Consider the following 20,739-nt stretch of genomic DNA (forward strand, 5'->3'; position numbering starts at 1 on the left):
ATATATATGTATATATAGTGACACAGCTACACAAAATAAGGTTATGGGTAATTGTAGTAAACGTTCATTTATAAACAAAATTTGCAAGCATGTGACAGTACAACGTTAAACTATTCCAATCTCTTTTTAATGCGAGAGCTCGAGGCAGCACGAAGGTAAATCCGCTCGCTGCTGCTGCTGTGCTTCCACACTCCAGTGTTTGGTCAGCGATTTTCTGCGGTCAACGGAGATGTGCTTGTGTTCCCGGTACGCGCGTGACGTCATGCTTATTAACTTCGTAAACAATAGCTTATAATTTTATACGACCGTAAAAACAAATAATCTTACTTCGCATAGCTGTCGATTAAGTTGCTATCGCATCGATGCTTCGCGTTCAGAGTGAAACTGCGATGGAAAAATTGTGCGTTACACCGGCCATAGTGCGATGGTCGTACAGGCAGACGTGAACAGATGTCACTCGATGACCACGGACACTCGCTGCCTGGACTCTGACGTGATGAAGAACGGCAGCAGCGGTCAGCGAACACTTCGTGCTGCCTCTACAGCTTCAACCCGTCTCCAAAAATTGATATGACGCGGCCTCCAACTCTAGGGATGGACAACACAGCTCACACGAATCCACAGGTTATCTCGTCTCACGAAATCTTTGTATCTGCCGCCGCTGATAACCTTCAAGAGAGGTCCAGTGCGGCCGCTATCAGCTGTGCCACGCGCAGCAACGGCTGGGCTAGAATTGGAGACGCGCTCATTTGCCTCTACCCCCTCAACCCTTGTAGGCTAACACTCGATCGCTTTCCTTCGCACCTACAACATACCTACAACATACCGCACCTGATCGTCAGAACCACGAGGATACCACCTTCGAGCCGGTAGGCCCATTTTTGTACTTTTTATCGGACTTCGAAGATCTCCGACGTGGCCGGGGAGCTATGTCTCGCGTTAGGCTTAGCCACACACGACACCCGGGCGGGCACCAAGTAGGTCGGAGCGACAAGGCATCGACCGAAATGGATCCCCGGGGCGCTACCAACTCTGTGACAAGCAATTTTATGGCCGGGCCGGCCCAAAACCCGGCAGAATGCCAAGTAATGGAGGAGGCGCCCGCCACCACGCATTCGAGCACGGAGGAAGCGGGCACCGGAGCCGCAGAAGGGGACCTCATGCAGCAGGACGCCACGGGCGAGGCGAGCCGGCAGCAAGACGGGGAAAAAAACTGGCAAATCTACCATTCCAGGCGCCAGAAAAGGAATCTCAAGCGTGCTACAGAGAGCAACGTCATTTTGAAGACGAGAGGATCCCAAGCCACGGGGAACAATAACAACATGACGCCGGCAGCCACAGCTGGCAGCGGCGTCACGCAAGACGGCGTGACGGGAGCGCTGCAGCAACAACAACAAAAGGTGGGAGCGCCGCGGCAGCCGAGGCAGAGGCTGCCACCGCTACCGACGGACGACGCGAAGATCATCATCCGGCCCAAAGGGGGGCTGAAAATCAAGGACATGAAACCATATCAAGCAACGCAAGCCATCATAGAGGCCTGCGGGATGAAATTCAAGGAAGAAGACTTTCTGGTCAGGCTCCGACCAGGGTCCAACATCGTCATCGCAACTGCTTCCAAGGAAGAAGTAGCGGACGTCATCAGGAAGATCAAGTACCTCCCATACAGCGGCATCAATTACGAAGTAAACGCTTACGTGGCGATGCCTGGGGACGTAAAGCGGGCGGTCATCCACGGACTACCGATAGGATTACCATCTGAAATACTGGAATCCAAGCTGCGACTACGTACTCAAGGGGTGGAGATCCTGGTGGCAAGGATGCTGGGCAAGTCGGAGACGGCGCTAATCACCTTCGACGGCCCCATCATTCCCAAGTGGGTCATCTTCAGCGCAGTAGAATACAAGACATACCCCTACAGACCAACCAGACAGTTTTGCTACGTATGCGGCACGCATGGACACCGCTCGGGCGTCTGCCCAACCCCGGGAGCGAGAACCTAAAGGCAGTGCGGAGCAAACAACCCAGTTGAAGGAAATCAGTGCCAACCAAAGTGCCTGGTATGCGGAGGCGAACACGCCGCCGGTACCCGGGACTGCCGGATGCGCCTCAAGAACATCGACGAGCTGCGAGGACGAGCCTCGCAGAAAAGCCGAGGGCGGAGCCGGAGCCGTAGGCGCCGTCCCAGGTGGCTGAGCTCAGAAGGAGAGCAGAGCCGCTCGCGGAGCCGAGGCCGCAGCCAAACGCGGAGCCGGGACCGCAGCCACTCCAGAGACAGCTCCTTCCCACCGCTGGGGCCACCATCCGCAGCCAAAGGGCAGTGGGAACAGCAGCCAAAACCACAACAACAACAAAAGAAGGGCGGAGTTAAGGTAAGCTGGGGGGCAGGCCCTCCCAAATCACGGTTTCCGCACTTGGACAATAACAATAACGACAACAAACTTAAACAACTAAGGGAAGAAAACAAGGCTCTAAGGCGAGAACTAGAGCAGAGTAGGAAGAAAACAGAACAACTAGAGGAGAGAGTCAAAGAACTAATCAGGGAACTGCGACAGAAAAGGGCGGGTAGCCTGCCGCGACAGCAGACTCCACCTCCAGCTATGGAGCAACAGCCACATCAGTCGGAAAAGGGAACCATAGAAATGCAAATGCAATCTTTTATGCAAAAAATGCAGGAGCAAATGAGTTTGATGCAACAAAAGATCGCAATGCAAGATCAAAGCTTTCGCAACTACATAAAAAATCAAAATAGGCAAAAGATAACAAATGAGCCTAGAGATAGACTCTATCACGAAAAAAGATTCGGCACCGAAAACCAAAGTATAACAACAACCAACGATAAACCAACATGGCTAGAAACAACACATTAGATATATGGCAGTGGAACTGCAGATGCTACCGCAAAAAGCAAGGCCCGCTGCAGCAATTCATAAATTCACAGTTAAGTCGTCCTGACATAATCGCGCTGCAGGAGACAAACACCGTGCCGACACTCAAGGGATACACGTGCCAAGAAAAAGATCGCACGGCCACCTTAATTAGTAAACAACTAGTCGCCATAGCACACGATGAAATTCCGGACAGGCGGATAGAACACATCGTGACAGAGATAATTCCAAAGAAAAAGGGAAAACAAAAAAGCACTTTTATCATAAACTTATACAGTCCGCCGCGACAAAATGACGGGGATTTTCAGAAACTTTTCATAGGAGCCAGCAAGCTAGCGAAATCCAACACCCTGCTTATAATGGGTGACTTTAATGCCAGGGGGCAGAGCTGGGGATATCAAAAAGACACTAAGAAGGGAACGCAAGTTAGCGACGCAGCAGAAATCGCAAGCTGCACCGTTTTAACGGATGCAAACCATCCAACGCGCCTAGGCAACAGCGTTAGTCCCGACACATGGCCAGACCTGACATACGTCAGGGGAGCTAGACAAGCCACGTGGGAGAACCTGCTGGAGAACCTGGGTAGCGACCATTATATTATAAGAACGCAAGTGTCAGCAGAGAACATCAAGCGCAAGGTAGCAACAGCCAAAATAACGGACTGGAACGCTTTTCGCAAAGAATGCAAGCACATGGAGAGGGCGATAACCTCCATAGAGGAATGGTGCAAACAACCAAAGGAAATACAGCAACAATACACCCAGGAGGTCGAAAGGTCAGAGCAAACACCGGAGGTGGACTCGCGACTCCTCAGGCTATGGGAGGCAAGGCGTGGACTAACAAAAAGGTGGAAGAAACAACGACTAAATAAGAAGCTAAAGAAGAAGATAGCAGAGGTTACCAAGGAGGCAGAGGAATACGCAGCCCAACTCACACGACAAAGTTGGCAAAAGTTTAGCGACACGCTGAATAGAACCCTCAGCACCGCAAAGACCTGGCGTATCCTCAAGGCTCTAATGGACCCAACCAAGACCAAGTCAGAAAGTAACAAGTCCATCCAAAAACTAGTACACCAATTTGAAAGGACAGAAGAAGAGCTACTGGAAAAAGTCCGTGTAAAGTGCTACGGGCAAGATAAACGCGAAGCGTACACGGAGAGATACCGAGGCGAAGAAAACCCCGACCTAGACAGACCCATCACCAGGGAGGAAGTTTTCGCAGCAGTTAAGGCATCGACCCGGAACACAGCAGCAGGTGCGCACAAGATTAGGAACGCAATAATCCTCAACCTAAGTGATGAGGCGGTCACAAACCTGACGAACTTCCTCAATACACATTGGGAAGCGGGGACACTGCCAGAGGAATGGAAACATGCGGAAGTAGTTATGATCCCCAAGCGAGGGAAAAAGCTACTAGTAGAAAACCTGCGGCCGATATCACTCACTTCGTGCCTTGGCAAGTTGTACGAGCGAATCGTGACAAGGAGGCTACAACAATACATGGAAGATGAAGATCTGTATCCCCACAGTATGTTCGGCTTTCGCACCAAATTATCAACCCAAGACGTCCTACTACAAATTAAAGAGGGGGTTTTAAGCAACATCCCCTACAACGGAGAAAACGTAATAATGGCACTCGATGTCAAAGGAGCATTCGACAACGTCAGCCACGCGGCCATCCTCAAGGGTCTGGACGATCTCAATAGCGGACGAAGAATCCACGGCTACGTGGCAGCGTTCCTATCAAACAGAGCAGCCATGGTGGGGTTAGGAGACCTGCGCACAGACTAGTTCCACACGCCTAACAAAGGAACCCCGGAGGGATCCGTGATCTCACCGATCCTTTTCAACATTGCAATGATTGGGGTAGCCCGGAAGCTGGAAGGGATCGACGGCATACATCACGCAATTTATGCCGACGATATCACCATCTGGACTAACCAAGGCTCGCTCAGCCAAAAAGAAGAACGACTACAAGCCGCAGCAACATGCGTGGAAGAATGTGTTAGGGAAAGTGGCCTCGCCTGCTCGACGGAGAAGTCAGAGCTCCTGCGAGTCAGAAGAGGAAAACGCTCGGAAGAACAAATCAGCGTCACCCTAGAAGGACAAAAAATACCAGAAATGAAGCCGTCAGGATTCTGGGAATGTGGGTGCAGAGCAATCAATGCTGCACACGCACCATAAACATACTCAAGCAAGCGACGGCACAGGTGGCACGTATGATCACCCGCGTCTCGCAAAAAAGTAGTGGCATGAAGGAGGAAGATACAGTCAAGTTGGTTAAGAGCCTCAAAATCAGCTGGATTACGTACGCCCGCCCATATTACTACACAAACAAAGGCGAACGGGACCAGGCCGACGCCATCATAAGGAAAGCGTTTAAAACAGCGCTTCACCTGCCGGCCAACACCTCGACAGAGAAGCTGCTGGCCCTCAGACTCCACAACACGTTCGACGAACTCAAAGAAGCACAATTAGGGTCGCAGCTACTCAGACTCCAGCAGACTACCACGGGCAGAGAGCTCCTAAAAAAACTGGGGCATAAAGAAATTGAGAGGGAAGAACAAAGATCGGCAAACCTACCCGATGAGTATCGCAGTACTATCAAAGTAGGGTCCCTGCCAAGAAACATGGACCCGAATTTACACACAGCCAGGCGGAACGTTAGGGCAAAGTATGTAGAAAAATACCTAGCAACCAAGGCGAACACGGTATACACGGACGCCGCGGTATATCCTCGAGAATGAAGGGAAAAAGAACAGTAATAGGCTCGGACTATATAGGGAAATCACTTGCGCGTCGGCACGGGATTGTACGGTAACCGAGGGAGAGGAAATGGCTGTTGCTCTAGCAGCTGTGGAGGGCTACCGCAAATAGATCCCTTATAATTCTAACAGACTCCAAGTAAGCATGTCGAAACTACACTAACGGCAGAATTGGTCTAAAAGCGCTCCAAATCTTCCTCCGCGCTGGCCAACAGAATAAACACATTGGACACACCATCTTTTGGGTACCGGGGCAAACTGAGATTGAGGGCAACCAAAGGGTCGATAGGATCGCTTGCGAGCATACAAACCGAGCGGGCCTAAAGAGAGATCCTGAGGACTTCATGACAGTGATCCCAACGTACTCTGACATACTAAATTACCATAGAGGGACGAGGATCAGATATCCCCCGCCTCACAATACACTCACTCAAAAACAGGCAGTTCACTGGCGAAAGCTGCAGACAGGAACTTTCCCAAATTTACATAAACTACACAAAATGTTCGCAGGTCAATACAGGGACACATGCCCGTGGTGTGGCGCAATACCCACACTTTATCACATCACGTGGGAGTGCAATACGAATAAGGCATTCCACAAAATAGAAAATCCGAGTGTGGAGCAGTGGGAGAGCGTGCTCTCCAGCGGCGACCCTAGCCTCCAACGGAGGCTGGTGGATCATGCCCGACGAGCAGCCACACTCAGTGGTGCCCTGGAATAGGGGCGCCATCCATGCAGGCCGGAGATCGGCATCAACCATTAGAAGATGAAGACATCCGGCCCGACCGCTGAATTACTCTTTCTAGGGCAATAAAGTTTAGTTCCTCCTCCTCCTCCTCCTATATTTATATAACAAAATAGTTTTTCATGCTGTAACTGGGGTTAAGCTAACTATAGACTTTCTTCGTCAGCACATAAAAGTTATACAAAACAATTGCGAAAAAGAATTTTGATATTGCTGAGGGCGTCAAGTAATACATTTCTCAAGCACGGCTTTTGTATAGCAGAGAAAGTGAAAATGGGAGCGTTGCCAAAGAATTATTTCTTCTTTAGAAAGTACAAGAAATAACTTTGCGCAAATTTACAGGGCCCAATTTTCAAAAAGTCCAGTGATGAAAATTTGCATATTGACACGCGCATGCATAGCAAAGCATACGTCAACAAAAGTCAATGTAGAATTTACTGTAATCCCCGCTCTAACAATTTCACATACAAGCTGTTTTATACAGAGAGATGCAATTTCGTTTCCTTGATTTTCACGGAGTGAAGAAAACATATCATGCAAATGCGCTTCGGTCATTCAGAGACGGCACCAGTCTCTTCCAATGTGGGCAACACCCCTAGCTTTAACTTACTTTCGCTTGTGTAAGAAGACGCTGTAGGTGAGAGACAAATGGAAACACGTGAGTGGTAACTACAGCACGTAACCAATGCCTCATCGTTTAGAAAGTGTCAAACCTCCATTTCCAGTCCACTGTACCTCAAGCTTAGAGTTATGAGTTAATTCTGGAACGCTTAGACGAACTTACTGTCGGCCTAGCCGGTGTAAATTTGAGAAATATTTTTAAGGTGCAAACAAGAGACACGGCACAAAGTTAAGGTCATACACAGGACTGGCGCTTGCCCTATGTGTGTGACATTCCTTTTGTGCCGCGTCTATTGTCTGCCTCTTAAAAGTATTCGTCAAATCTGGAACGCTCATTGCAAACAAACAAAATGGCTGCAATGTGTAGTCCAACATCTTAAACGATTAAAACATTAAAATGTTTCCTAATTAATTTCATTCATGCATTAACGGTCGAGATTGGCCTAACCTGATGGCCATTTTAAAAAGGAGAGGGGTGAAGACCTTGCAATTATCTCTCAGTTGCATCAACAAATCATCAGCTGAAAGGTTAAAAAAATTAAATTATGTGGTTTTACGTGCCAAAACCCCTTTCTGATTATGAGGCACGCCGTAGTGGAGGACTCCGGAAATTGCGACCGCCTGGGGTTCTTTAAGGAGCACCTAAATTAAGTACACGGGTGTTTTCACATTTCGCCCCCATCGAAATGCGGCCGCCGTGGCCGGGATTCGATCCCGCGACATCGTGCTCAGCAGCATAGCACCATAGCCACTGAGCAACCAGGGCGGGTACGTAGCTGAAAGGTTTGGAAGATTATAATACGCTGTGTTCAAGAAAAGTTGTAGAGAATTACTTCATCAACATGGCTTTACCCTGAATTCCTGCAAATTCGTTGACTATTTTCTAGAGCCACATTGTTTTTCCCCTTAAATTACGAACACTAAGGCATATAACGTGCATTTCTGGTAGACTTTATTGCCTGCAGAATGATTCTTCATTCTCTGAAAAATTTCTTCTTAATTATATTCGATAGAGTGACCTTGCTACTGCGCCATAAACTCGCCAACAGCCAGAAATCGGAAAAAAGCGCGAAGGGGGCAACTGCGGCGCTGTTGTCCTACGAGTGTTTATATTGGTGTAAGAATATGAAGGCAAAAAAAAAGCAACAAAAGGCTGATAACTCATAAGACTTATATAAATAAAGCTGGCTATCTACCATCATACCATAGATTCTAAGGTCGCACATAATTCGCATATATATCTTTAAGGCGACATTTCTCTTAGATATAAGTTTTATCTATACCGGCATCAGTATTGGAATGTCCTTATTATTCAGAGTGCATTCGCATAACTAATACATTCGAACGAGCTAATTAGTATGTTACCGAACATGCGTACTCCAGTGCGGCCCCTAATTCTCTGCAACTTCTGCGAAACGCCGTGTCGATGCAGATTTCGAATATTGTTTCATAAATACCCGTGGCTGGAGCTCAGTAGATAGGCAACCGCGCATTTCAATAATTAGCTTCTCAGCTAATTTGGCTAAACGATAACCAACTGACCCAACTAAACAAACCAGCAGAGTGGGTTTCGCCATTGTAATGTGTCACGAGTCCGAGTCAAAGGTCGGCGTGCCATCCGCAGTTATTTTGGCCGAGCTTGCTACGAAACTCGTCAATTATCCACTCGGTAGCTCCAGTTCCCATATTAGCAAAAGTGAGGATGCGGTACTGTCGTAATTTCTCAGGCATTCGGCGTTTCGCATTAGTGACCGAGGAATGGAAGAAGGTACGCCTCGCATTTGCAGTCCGCTTGGAACTCTGTGTTACCATATGCCGTGACTTGAACCTCAATGATCTTTCCATTTCTGCACCCGAGTAGAACCATGCCATGCGCTTTACTGAGGGCAGTATTCGAACCCAATGGGTCGGGCTGCATAGAACATAAAAGCTGTCATGTTGGCCCCATGATTTTCCGTCCATTCTGCTAGCACCGGCCATTACAACAAGAGTTTTCAAAGCATCGCCATGCATATATCGTTTTAGGCTGTTTCTGAGCCTGCGGCAGCACCTGCTTCATTGCACTAGCAAGACTGAAGAGCCTGCCTTTCGCTACCACTCGCAACTGTCCTGAAAGCGTGCGCTTTGGCATACTGACGTAATCAGCCGAAAGGTGCTACGCCCTCACGTGACCGTTTGGCTCTAATGGTTGGGAGAAGGTTAGCACGCTTTATAATCAAAATACAAAGACATTTAGAGCAGGCTGTATGGCTTCGAGGATGGCGAGTATGCAATGGCCACATCCTAGCAGCAGGGACCGTATTACGAGCCGCTCGCAACACTGCGCAATACTGTGAGTTGCGTAACAAAGATGACCATGCATGCTATGTTAGTCGAAATACGAACAGCCTTGCTAACAAATCGAAGCTATTGAAAATACAGCCACGAGTGTGATTCCTAACGAAATAATCTGAAGCAGCAGAAGCTTGATGTGGGCGAGTTGGTTTTGCATACTTGAAGAGCGCTACGAAGACGCGGATTAAAAGAAGAACATGTACGACGGACAAAGCGCTGTGTCCGTCGTACATGGTCTTCTTTTAGTCCGCGTCTTCGTAGCGCTCTTTTTATGCGAAGCATATTACTAGAGCTCAAAACAGCTCCTCAGGCGCGGCGGTGTCGCCTTCAATACCACGTGACACCATGACGTCACGACAGAGGAGAAACGGGGCTCCAACTCGCGCTGTCGCTTGCGGCGTCGCGGCGGTATATAAGCAGCTGCGCTTGCCTCTGCTAGACACTCACGAAGTGAGATACCTCCTGGAGACAGAGCTGCTCGTTGGAATGAGAAGCGAAGGTTGCGGCGTGCTACACAGACTGTTTCTAGGTGGCTTTGCTACGGCGCAGCGACTACGCGCCCCGCATCAGACGCGGTGAGCGTCGAGCAACGCAGCGTTCGGCGCGACAACGAAATGTGCGCCTGAGCAAGCGCCGCACGCCTGAGCCAAAGACACCGGCTTTTCTGTGACACGAGCTCCTTAACGCTGTCGCGTTAAAATAAAGGCTAGTATGCTTCGCATCCTGGGCTTAACCTTAGCTAAGCGACAGCCAGTTTTCCTTCAAGTAACGAAATAAGGCGCTAGCGCTGTTCAGTGTAAAAAAAAATGGGTTTTACGTGCCAAAACCACTTTCTGATTATGAGGCACGCCGTAGTGGAGGAGTCTGGAAATTTCGAACACCTGGTGTTCTTTAACGTGCACCTAAATCTAAGTACACGGGTGTTCTCGCATTTCGCCCCCATCTAAGCACAGCCGCCATGGCCGGGATTCGATTCCGCGACCTCGTGCTCAGCAGCCCAACACCATAGCCACTGAGCAACCACGGCGGGTCGCTCGCTGCTCGGTGTAGGCGCTGAGGAAGTAGGATTGGTCAGTACTACATCTCCTTCAGGTACACCTTGAGGAATTTTACACTTCTTTTTCACTGCGAAAGCTGTATATGACTAACCTTCCGTTGTTTCTTTGGCGTCGGGCAAGAGAAACGGACTTAACGATTTGTAACAAACCCATACGGGTGTAGCGCGGCAGCCCAGATGTGAGAATGCGGAGCCGATTAGAACGGTTCGCCGTGAAAAATACCGTGACGTCAAGGTTATCGCAGTATATAAGCTGGAGAGGTATCGGCGCTAGAAACAGCTGCGCGTTATCGATGGGGCAGACACGTATAGTTCGTACACTCGAAGAACAACACGCGTACGAGGAGCGCCCGAGGGTACAGCAACGACAATGCAAACGGCGCCGGCACGAAACGACCACCGACGAAGAACGTTCCCGCGATGCTGAACGAAAACGACAATCTCCAGCCCGGGCAACCATTCCACTCTGTGAAGATGGAATGACAGCGAAAGCACTTTGCTTCTCGTTTGAGAGCTTTGACTGTCAGCTTTTGCTGCCATTCCATCTTCACAGAGTGGAATGGTCGTCATTCTTTAATTCGTTTTTAGACATATACGCGAAACTTCGGAATGCCTACCGCGGGTAAAATATGATGCACATGATGCCTAATTAGGTGCAAAAAAATCAAAATGACCATGATTCTGAAAAAAAGCAGCAGACATTTGTTCGTCTTTCTGTGCGCGTGAATTTCCAAATTGCACCAGTAACAGCTCAAACGTTTTCAGAGTGAAGGTGCTATGTTTCGAGCGTGGCACGTCTTTCTAAACGTGGTCTTTGGGACTTACCTTCCACAGTGGACTCAACCGTCGACATCTCTGTCTCACCTTGTCATGTGCGAAAGAAGAAGAAATTATGGACCAACAATGCGGGGAATACAAACGTGAATACAATTATAGCCAATGAATAGGCGCGTGACAGAGGTACACACGTAGTAAGACAAGCGGCCTTGTATACGTAGTAAGACAAACGGCCCTTGTCTTTCCGGGATGCATTTATCTGGGTAGATGAGGAACGCCAAGCAGTATTATGCGATCAGTAACACGGAACATCTTACCCGTGCCAGAACGTTGACTTCCCGCAAAAAAAGCGTTTATCAGGCGCACTTCATATATTTGATTTATAAGTTCGTTCCTTTAAATATTAGCTTATTACTTAGTTGCTTGCATTTTCATGCTTATTAGATTTCTCTCGTCTCTTGCAATCTTCAATACACACTTCTTCCACTGTGCAGGTTCTGTGAGTCTGACACATTTAGACATTAAAAAAAGAACTCATTGTAAAAGAAACGATGCTTTGTGCATCTCGTGGTTACGATAAGGTGCACGGAACTACAAATTGTGAAAGAGGCAGAGGCGATGTTTATTAGCATATTTGCGACTAGGGCTGCACAATGCTTTCGGCTGTGTTCTGCTGCGTTGCGTGGTTTATCTCAAGCCACCGAAGCTCAAAATGGGTGTGAACGGGGCAGATGTATATAGATGTCTGTAGATCGCAAGTAGCGGCTGCCATAAGGTTCTTTCTATTTAAATTTCGAGCTGAATGCACACATGATCCCGGAACGGGAGCCCGCAGGCGCATTGTGCATCTGTATACGCCAACAAAGACGACTTTACTTGCCTATAGGTACATCCTCTTGCACCCGCACCTTCTATGCCACGGCCTGCCTATTACTAAGGTTGCGCAGTGGAAATAAACAGGACACGCAGGAACACAAAGCGACGTACTCGAGAGACATGTTGCATGATGCATGAGGCATTTTCTTTCGTTTTCCCTTTATATGGGTTCTTTGTGCTGTTTTACTTTTGCGCTCATTATTTCAGTTATTATTATTATATTTTTTGCCCAATGACATTAGAGCGGCTATATATTTTGCGTTGTTTACGAGAACAACGGTATCTTTTGTCGTTTCTCTGATATGTGCACTACAGGTCCTATTATTTTTGCGCAATGATTTAATGTATGCATAAGATGTTGTGCATACATTTTTATACTGTCTGCTAATAATGCATATATATTATGCTTTGTTTTATGCCCAACATATATACTCTGCTAGTCTTTCGTGACGCCCCCCTTACCGCATACCTCGTGCGAGGCTTGTAAGGACATTTTTGATAGACAAATAAATGAATAAATGAATAAATAAGTAGATAAATAAATAAACTAGCCCTTGAGCGAAATCCTTTCGTTAATAGCTTGGTATTCGTGCCACAGCGCTGTAATGTGTACGCCAAGGAAAACAATACTAGGTGGAAGCTTACCATCACAATTTTGAAGCTTATATTCATTAAAAAATATAAAGGAAAAGCTCGAGGGCAATCACTATATCATAATCAAGCAGCACACTCTCATAAAAGTAGTAATTCGCCTTTCGGGGCGTATCTTGACCTCAAACAATAATCGACATCTATCTTGTGTACCTTTCCTGTCCACAAAGTTGCGCACTTTGTGTACTTCTAGGTCACGAACTGCATGTTCGTTAACACCGTGGCGTAACAGTCATCTCTTTCTCTTTCATCAAAAATTTGTAGACCTTTTACAGCGAGCAGCTTGCGCACCAGGAGCGCCGCCATTGGACGCCTTCTGGATCGAGAGCAGACGGGCGTCAGCAGCCACTCGCTGCTCCAGCAACGTTCCGCCGAAAGGCCGCGAATCGCTGATTACTATTATTTAAAAATGTGAAAGAATAGAGGAGGAGACGAGCTCTGTCGTGAACTGCAAGGACTGCGACAGAGTCCTGAATGTGTCAAGAGCATAGACTTGAAGGAAAAATAGAGGACACCTCTTGGCAGATCCCTGACGAAGGCAAGTATTATTTTGTCTATTCGATCACTCCAACCTGGAATATGCCGGTTTCAACCGTAGTTTATTGCTCCGTCTGCTTTTCCCTTGAACATCAGTTCCCAGTGGACGTCCTCGCTAGCTTTGATAACAGGCAGAGGTATGTTGCTCTAAGGGTTCAACACAACTGGTTCGGCAGCGAGAAACAAGCGCGAGGAACACTGCTTGATGCATTTTATCTTTTACAACTCTGTAGATGAAGCGGATGGCAAAGACAATTTCCATCGTCATCATCAGCAGCAGCAACGACATCAGCAGCCTGTTTTGTGTCCGCTGCAGGACGAAAGCCCCTCCCTGCGATCTCCAATTACCCCTGCCCTGTGCCAACCGATTCCAACTAGCGCCCGCGAATTTCCGAATTTTATCGCTCCCCCTAGTCTTCTTTCGTCCTCTATTGCATTTTACTTCTCTTCGTACCCATTCTGTAACCCTAATGGTCCAACGGTTAGCTAACCAGTGCATTACATAACCTGCCCAGCTCCGTTTTTTCCTCTTGATGCCAATCAGAATATCGTCTACACCCGTTTGCTCTCTGATCCAAACCGCTTTCTTTCTGTCTCTTGACGTTATGTCTAGCAATTTTCGTTCCATCGCTCTTTGCGTGGTCCTTAACTTGTTCTCATGCTTCTTTGTTAGTTTCCAAGTTAGTTTCCAAGTGTCTGCCCTATATGTCAACATTGGTAAAATGCACTGATTGTACACCTTCCTTTTCAATGATAATGGTAAGCTTCCAATCAGGAGCTGGCAATGTCTGCCGTATGCGATCCAAGCCACTTTTATTCTTCTATGAATTTCTTTCTCTTGATCAGGGTTCCCTGTGATTAATTGACCTAGGTAAACGTACTCCTTCACGGACTCTAGAGGCCGACTGGCAATCCTTAACTCTTGTTCCTTTGCCCGGCTATTTATCATTATATTTATCTTCTGCATATTAATCTTCAACCCCACTCTCACACTCTATCTGTTAAGGTCCTCAGTCATCTGTTGTAACTCATCCCTAGTGTTGCTGAATAGGACAAGGTCATCTGCAAATCGAAGGTTGCTGAGATATTCGCCGTCGATCTCTACTCCTAAGCCTTCCCAGTTTAATAGCTGAATACTTCCCGAAGCACGCAGTGAATAGCATTGGAGAGATTGTGGCTCCCTGTCTCACCCCTTTCTTTATAGGCATCTTCCTGCTTTTTTTAAGTAGAATTAAGGTAGCTGTAGAACCTGTGTAGATATTTTCCAAAGTATTTACGTAATCATTCTGAACTCCTTGATTACGTAATGCCTCTATGACTGCTAGTATCTCTACTGAATCAAATGCATTTTCGTAATCTATGGAATCCATATAGAGAGGCTTATTGCACTTTGCGGATTTGTCGATAACCTGATTGATGGCATGGATTTGATCCACTGTAGAGTATCCCTCTCTGAAGCCAGCCTGTTCCCTTGGTTGACTGAAGTCCAGTGTTGCCCTTATTGGAGATTATTTTGGTAAATATTTTGTATAATACTGGGAGTAAGCTAATGGGCATATAATTGTTTTCAATTCTTTAATGTCTCCCTTTTTGTGGATTAGTATAATGTTTGCATTCTTCCAGTTTTCTGGGACCCTTGCAGTCAATAGACACTTCGTATAAAGAGCCGCCAGTTTTTCAAGCATTATGTCTCCTCCATCTTTGATTAAATCGACTGCTATTCCATTTTGTCCTTCCGCTGTTCCTCATATCATGTCTTGCAAGGTCCTTGTAACTTCATGGCCAGTTATAGAAGGAGCCTCTGAAACCTGTTCTTTACTACTTTGAATGGTGGTATCGTGGCTGCTTTGGGTACTGTACAGGTCAGTATAAAATTTTTCCACTTCATTTACTATATCTTCGAGATTCCTGATGATATTACGCTGCTTATCTTGCAGTGCATACATACTGATTTGTCCTATGCGAAGTTTCTTTCTCGCCGATTTCAGGCTGCGTCCATTTTTCACGGCTTCTTCAGGCTTTCCCGCGCTATAGTTTCGAATATCCCTTACTTTCGCCTCGTTGACCAGTTTTGACACTTCAGCGAATTATATCCTATCTCTTGAGTTGGACACTTTCATTTCTCTCGTTTTCTTATTAGGTCATTTGTTACTTGGGAGAGCTTGCCTACTGGTTGCCTTGGTGCCTTGCCACAATTTTAGGCACTGTTCATTCTTTGGAAATGCTTTTGCACGTTAATTCGTGTGGTAAGTGGCGTATATGTAATTTGGTGACGGGAAATTCACTATTGGCAGCGATGGCAGCAATAATGTAATTAGGAAGCGCAACTTGTCTGTCCGGGCGGCCCCCATACTCGGTAACGCAAGTTGTCTACTGTGCCAGGCAGCAGCCAGTAGCCAGTCCCCGTGACTCGTGCTGCCTGCACGGCAGATGCCTAGTGGCCCAAGCTGGTAGACAATTTAGGTGACATGGACGAAGGGCGTAAAGTAGCTGAATACCGCTTAGAATACTAACGAGGTTACAAAAATATGCCTCGCATTTTGCACCGCTTTAATCATGCTGCTCTGAGATGCAGTAAAATATTTAATGTTTAAAGATGGGCAAAAGTAAATAAATGCTAAGACGCCTTGTTTAGTACAGGGAATGTGTTTCCCACATTTCCTCTAGAATCTATGGAAATGTTGACGTTTTGATTAATGCTCTGGCTATTCTTTTGGCAGCAAGCAGGATCGCTCGAAGTGAATTTTATGGGCAGTTTTCGTAAATTGCACGCGTGGATTCTGACCGCTGACAGTGCGAGAAAAGTGAAAACTTGAGCAAGCACTAAGTGTAAGCAGCGTGTCATTGTTTAGTAATGTCGCTGCATCCGGGACAACAAAGGAGCGACGGGGATACAAAATGAAACCCACACTTTCCAGTGGTTTGAAGGCTCGCCGAGATCTCCACATGCAGGTTATGTATGAGATCGACTGTCTAGAAGAGCAGACGACCGACTTCTTTTACGAACGCTCTCACGCGCACTTAGGCCTCGGTAAGTTGTAAAACTATGTACACCCTAATAGTGAGTAATAGTATAAACCATTTTATATCTAACACCCTTACCCACTCTGGGGCGTACATGCGTGCCTCATTGTGTAAGGGTGTGAGTTATAGACTGATTTACACCTTTGTTCACTTTTGAGGGTGTAAATTATTTTGCGGTGTAGCCCCAACCACCTGACCACCCTGGTACGAGCTTTGATCCCCTCGTTGCCCTCTGGGTGCCCTGAAGATCCTGCCCAGTGGGCTTTATTGTACTTTCAGGCTCTCTCCTTTGTCCTCCGTTTGCCAGCATTTTCATTCTCTTGCAGGCTAAATCATCTCTAACCAGCAAATAACACTAGGGACAAATGACGTCGGTTCGACCAAGGGACACTATGGAAATGCTGGATGGTACAGTTATCCAGCTTCGACTGGTTGCCGGCAAAATAGCCTGTTTGTTTACGCTGAATCCCGAAAAGTGACCTAGCCAGATGCGTTGGTCACATCATCATCATCATCATCATCATCATCATCATCTTCAGCCTAGTTACGCCCACTGCAGGGCAAAGGCCTCTCCCATACTTCTCCGACTAGGCCGGTCATGTACTAATTGTGGTCATGTTGTCCCTGCAAACGTATTAATGTCATCCGCCCACCTAACTTCCTGCCGCCCCCTGCTACGCTTCCCTTCCCTTGAAATCCAGTCCGTAACCATTAGTGACCATCGGTTATCTTCCCTCCTCATTACATGTCCGGCCCATGCCCATTTCTTCTTCTTGATTTCAACTAGGATGTCGTGTACCCGCGTTTATTGCCTTACCCAATCTGCTCTTTTCTTATCCCTTAACGTTACACCCATCATTCTTCTTTCCATAGCTCGTTGCGTCGTCCTCAATTTCAGCAGAACCCTTTTCGTAAGCCTCGGTTTCTGCCGCATATGTGAGTACTGGTAACACACACCTGTTATACACTTTCCTTTTGAAGGATAGTGGCAACCTGCTGTTCATGATTTGAGAATGCCTGCCAAACGCACCCCAACCCATTCTTATTCTTCTGGTTATTTCAGTCTCACGATCAGGATCCGTGGTCACTACCTGCCCTAAGTAGCTGTATTCCCTTACCACTTCCAGTGCTTCGCTACCTATCGTAAACTGCTGTTCTCTTCCGAGACTGTTAAACAATACTTTAGCTTTCTGCAGATTAATTTTCAGACCCACCCTTCTGCTTTGCCTCTCCAGGTCAGTGAGCATGCATTGCAATTGGTCTCCTGAGTTACTAAGCAAGGCAATATCATCAGCGAATCGCAAGTTGCTAAGGTATTCTCCATCAACCTTTATGCCCAATTTTTCCCACTCCAGGCCTCTGAATACCTCCTGTAAACATGCTGTGAATAGCATTGGAGATCTCGTATCTCCCTGTCTGACGCCTTTCTTTATAGTGATTTTGTTGTTTCTTTCTGGAGGACTACGGTGGCTGTGGAGCCGCTATAGATATCTTCCAATATTTTTACATATGGCTCATCTACACCCTGATTCCGAAATGCCTCCATGACTGCTGAGGTTTCGACTGAATCAAACGCTTTCTCGTAATCATTGTAAGCTATATATAAGGGTTGGTTATATTCTGCACATTTCTCTAATACTTGATTGATAGTGTGAATATGGTCTTTTGTTGAGTAGCCTTTCCGGTATCCTGCCTGGTCCTTTGGTTGACAGAAGTCTAAGGTGTTCCTGATTCTATTTGCGAGTACTTTAGTAAATACTTTGTAGGCAACGGACAGTAAGCTGATCGGTCTATAATTTTTCAAGTCTTTGGAGTCCCCTTTCTTATGGATTAGGATTATGTTAGCGTTCTTCCAAGATTCCGGTACGCTCGAGGTTATGAGGCATTGCGTACACAGGGTGGCCAGTTTCTCTAGAACAATCTGACCACCATCCTTCAACAAATCTGCGGTTACCTGATCCTCCCCAGCTGCCTTCCCCCTTTGCATAGCTCCTAAGGCTTTCTTTACTTCTTCTGGCGTTACCTGTGGGATCTCGAATTCCTCTAGGCTATTCTCTCTTCCACTATCGTCGTGGATGCCACTGGTACTGTATAAATCTCTATAGAACTCCTCAGCCACTTGAACTATCTCATCCATATTAGTAACGATATTGCCGGCTTTGTCTCTTAACGCACACATCTGATTCTTGCCTATTCCTAGTTTCTTCTTCACTGCTTTTAGGCTTCCTCCGTTCCTGAGAACCTGTTCAATTCTATTCATATTATAGTTCCTGATGTCCGCTGTCTTACGCTTATTGATTAACTCAGAAAGTTCTGCCAGTTCTATTCTAGCGGTAGGGTTAGAGGCTTTCATACATTGGTGTTTCTTGATCAGATCTTTCGTCTCCTGCGATAGCTTACTGGTTTCCTGTCTAACGGCGTTACCACCGACTTCTATTGCGCACTCCTTAATGATGCCCATGAGATTGCCGTTCATTGCTTCAACACTAAGCTCCTCTTCCTGAGTTAAAGCCGAATACCTGTTCTGTAGCTTGATCCGGAATTCTTCTAGTTTCCCTCTTACCGCTCACTCATTGATTGGCTTCTTGTGTACCAGTTTCTTCCGTTCCCGCCTCAAGTCTAGGCTAATTCGAGTTCTTACCATCCTATGGTCACTGCAGCGTACCTTGCCGAGCATGTCTACATCTTGTATGATGCCAGGGTTCGCGCAGAGTATGAAGTCGATTTCATTTCTAGTCTCACCATTCGGGCTCCTCCACGTCCACTTTCGACTAATACGCTTGCGGAAAAAGGTATTCATTACCCGCATATTATTCTAGAAGAGTTGACTGTTGGGCTAGTTGGTCGTCCATATTTGAAGTAGTAGCTTAGCGCAAATAAAACCACAGACACAAGGAAGACAGACAAGGACAAGCGCTACTCACAACTGTTTAATGGAAAGGAAGGATAGTGCATATATATAAATCCACTTGTCACGCATGCGCATACCAAGCAGAAGGGAAGCCGGTATATATATATATATATATATATATATATATATATATATATATATATATATATATATATATATATATATATATATATATATATATATATACACTCGAAGAACGAGAGTCCCTGCTTTCAATTCCCTTTTCAAGAGCGGACGCCAACTGTCTCCTCTCCAGTGTCATCCGAAAATTGACAGCAAAGCACTGGGACAATCCAGATAATCGCCACAGACGACTCCAGAGATTGGACCCCACCATGAATTTTAGGCTACCACCGAAAATTCAACGAAGCGATGCCAGTATTCTGCACAGACTAAGGCTGGGGGTAGCGTTTACGCGCGGATACGTGCACCTCATGCGACGCACCGAGTCTCCACACTGTGAGGTGTGCAATGTGACTGAGACTATAGGTCATGTGCTTTGTGACTGCCCTAAGTTTGTGGAAGAGCGTGATAGGTTGGTCAAGGACCTTACGCGTCTCGACAGCGCACCGTTGTCGGAGGATATTATTTTAGGCTTGTGAAGAAGTACACAAAAAGGACCGAGCGCAAGAGCAGACGACATTGCGGCGGTCCTCAACAAGAGAAAAGAAAGAGGAAGGAGGCTCGTGCAGCGCATGAGAAGGGGCTCGCGCAACGGAGATCGTTCGAACGCCGACGCGACTAGGGCCACCGGGCCTTCGGAACCGAGATCTCCTGGCGAGGTTCACCTGACCGGGCGTCCGTCTTCGGGACTGGGAACGCCTCAGGTCGTTGCCTCGCACGAGACCCCGGAACGGCCTGCTGCAGCCTCGAACCCGCTTCTACGCGCGAGGTTCGGGTGACCAGGCATCCGTCATCAAAACGAGCACCTGGGGCCTGCTCGAGACTCCAGAGTGGCCTGTTCGCGTCCACGGAGCTGTGGGCCGTCCACCTTTTCCTGCCCCGTGCCGCTGCGTCTGCTCTACCACCACGCCGGTCATCAGTCGACGAGCGAGTGTTCCACTTCAAGAACTCTACGCCTCACCACAGTCCGTACTTCTACCGCAACCTCGTGAGACTATATTTGTCTTGTTTACGAACAACCGTGTGTGTGTGGGGCTAGTTTAAGATATTTTTTTCGTGTTCACGTGCCGTCTAATATAATTGTGTGTTTGCTCATCATGTACCGTCTCCTCCATCTTCCTCGCGTCACACGCTTTGCAACGTGACGATCCTAACAACATCACAAGGCTCTTGGCCATACGCTCAGTCGAGTTTTAAGGCCATCAAGGCATTACTGAACTTTTTAAAAATTACGGGCCTGGACTGCAGACTTTGAGCATGCCCAATTGCTTGCCATATTTTCTACATCTTCCTTCTATCGTCATCGTCACCCATCATGCACCTCTTTCTTCCCTCTTTCTTTCCCACTTCCCCTTCCCCCAATGCCGAGTAGCTGGCTAGAGGAATATACCTCAGGCCGACCTCTCGGCATTTCGTGTCATTAAACTTCTTTC

At 47.1% G+C, this 20,739-nt stretch overlaps 1 protein-coding gene across 2 annotated transcripts in view; it reads left to right on the forward strand.

Annotated features, from left to right (window-relative positions):
- The first annotated feature begins 19,827 nt into the window (after positions 1-19,827).
- Positions 19,828-20,739, forward strand: part of LOC139061343 (uncharacterized) — an 88,065-nt gene continuing 87,153 nt past the window's right edge. For both annotated transcript variants that reach the window (XR_011515373.1, XM_070541256.1), the window contains exon 1: positions 19,828-20,294. The gene's annotated coding sequence lies outside the window, so the exon portion shown is untranslated. The remainder of the gene's footprint in view (positions 20,295-20,739) is intronic.

This window comes from Dermacentor albipictus, chromosome 6 (assembly GCF_038994185.2).
Source record: "Dermacentor albipictus isolate Rhodes 1998 colony chromosome 6, USDA_Dalb.pri_finalv2, whole genome shotgun sequence".
In the NCBI taxonomy this organism is placed as follows: domain Eukaryota; kingdom Metazoa; phylum Arthropoda; class Arachnida; order Ixodida; family Ixodidae; genus Dermacentor; species Dermacentor albipictus.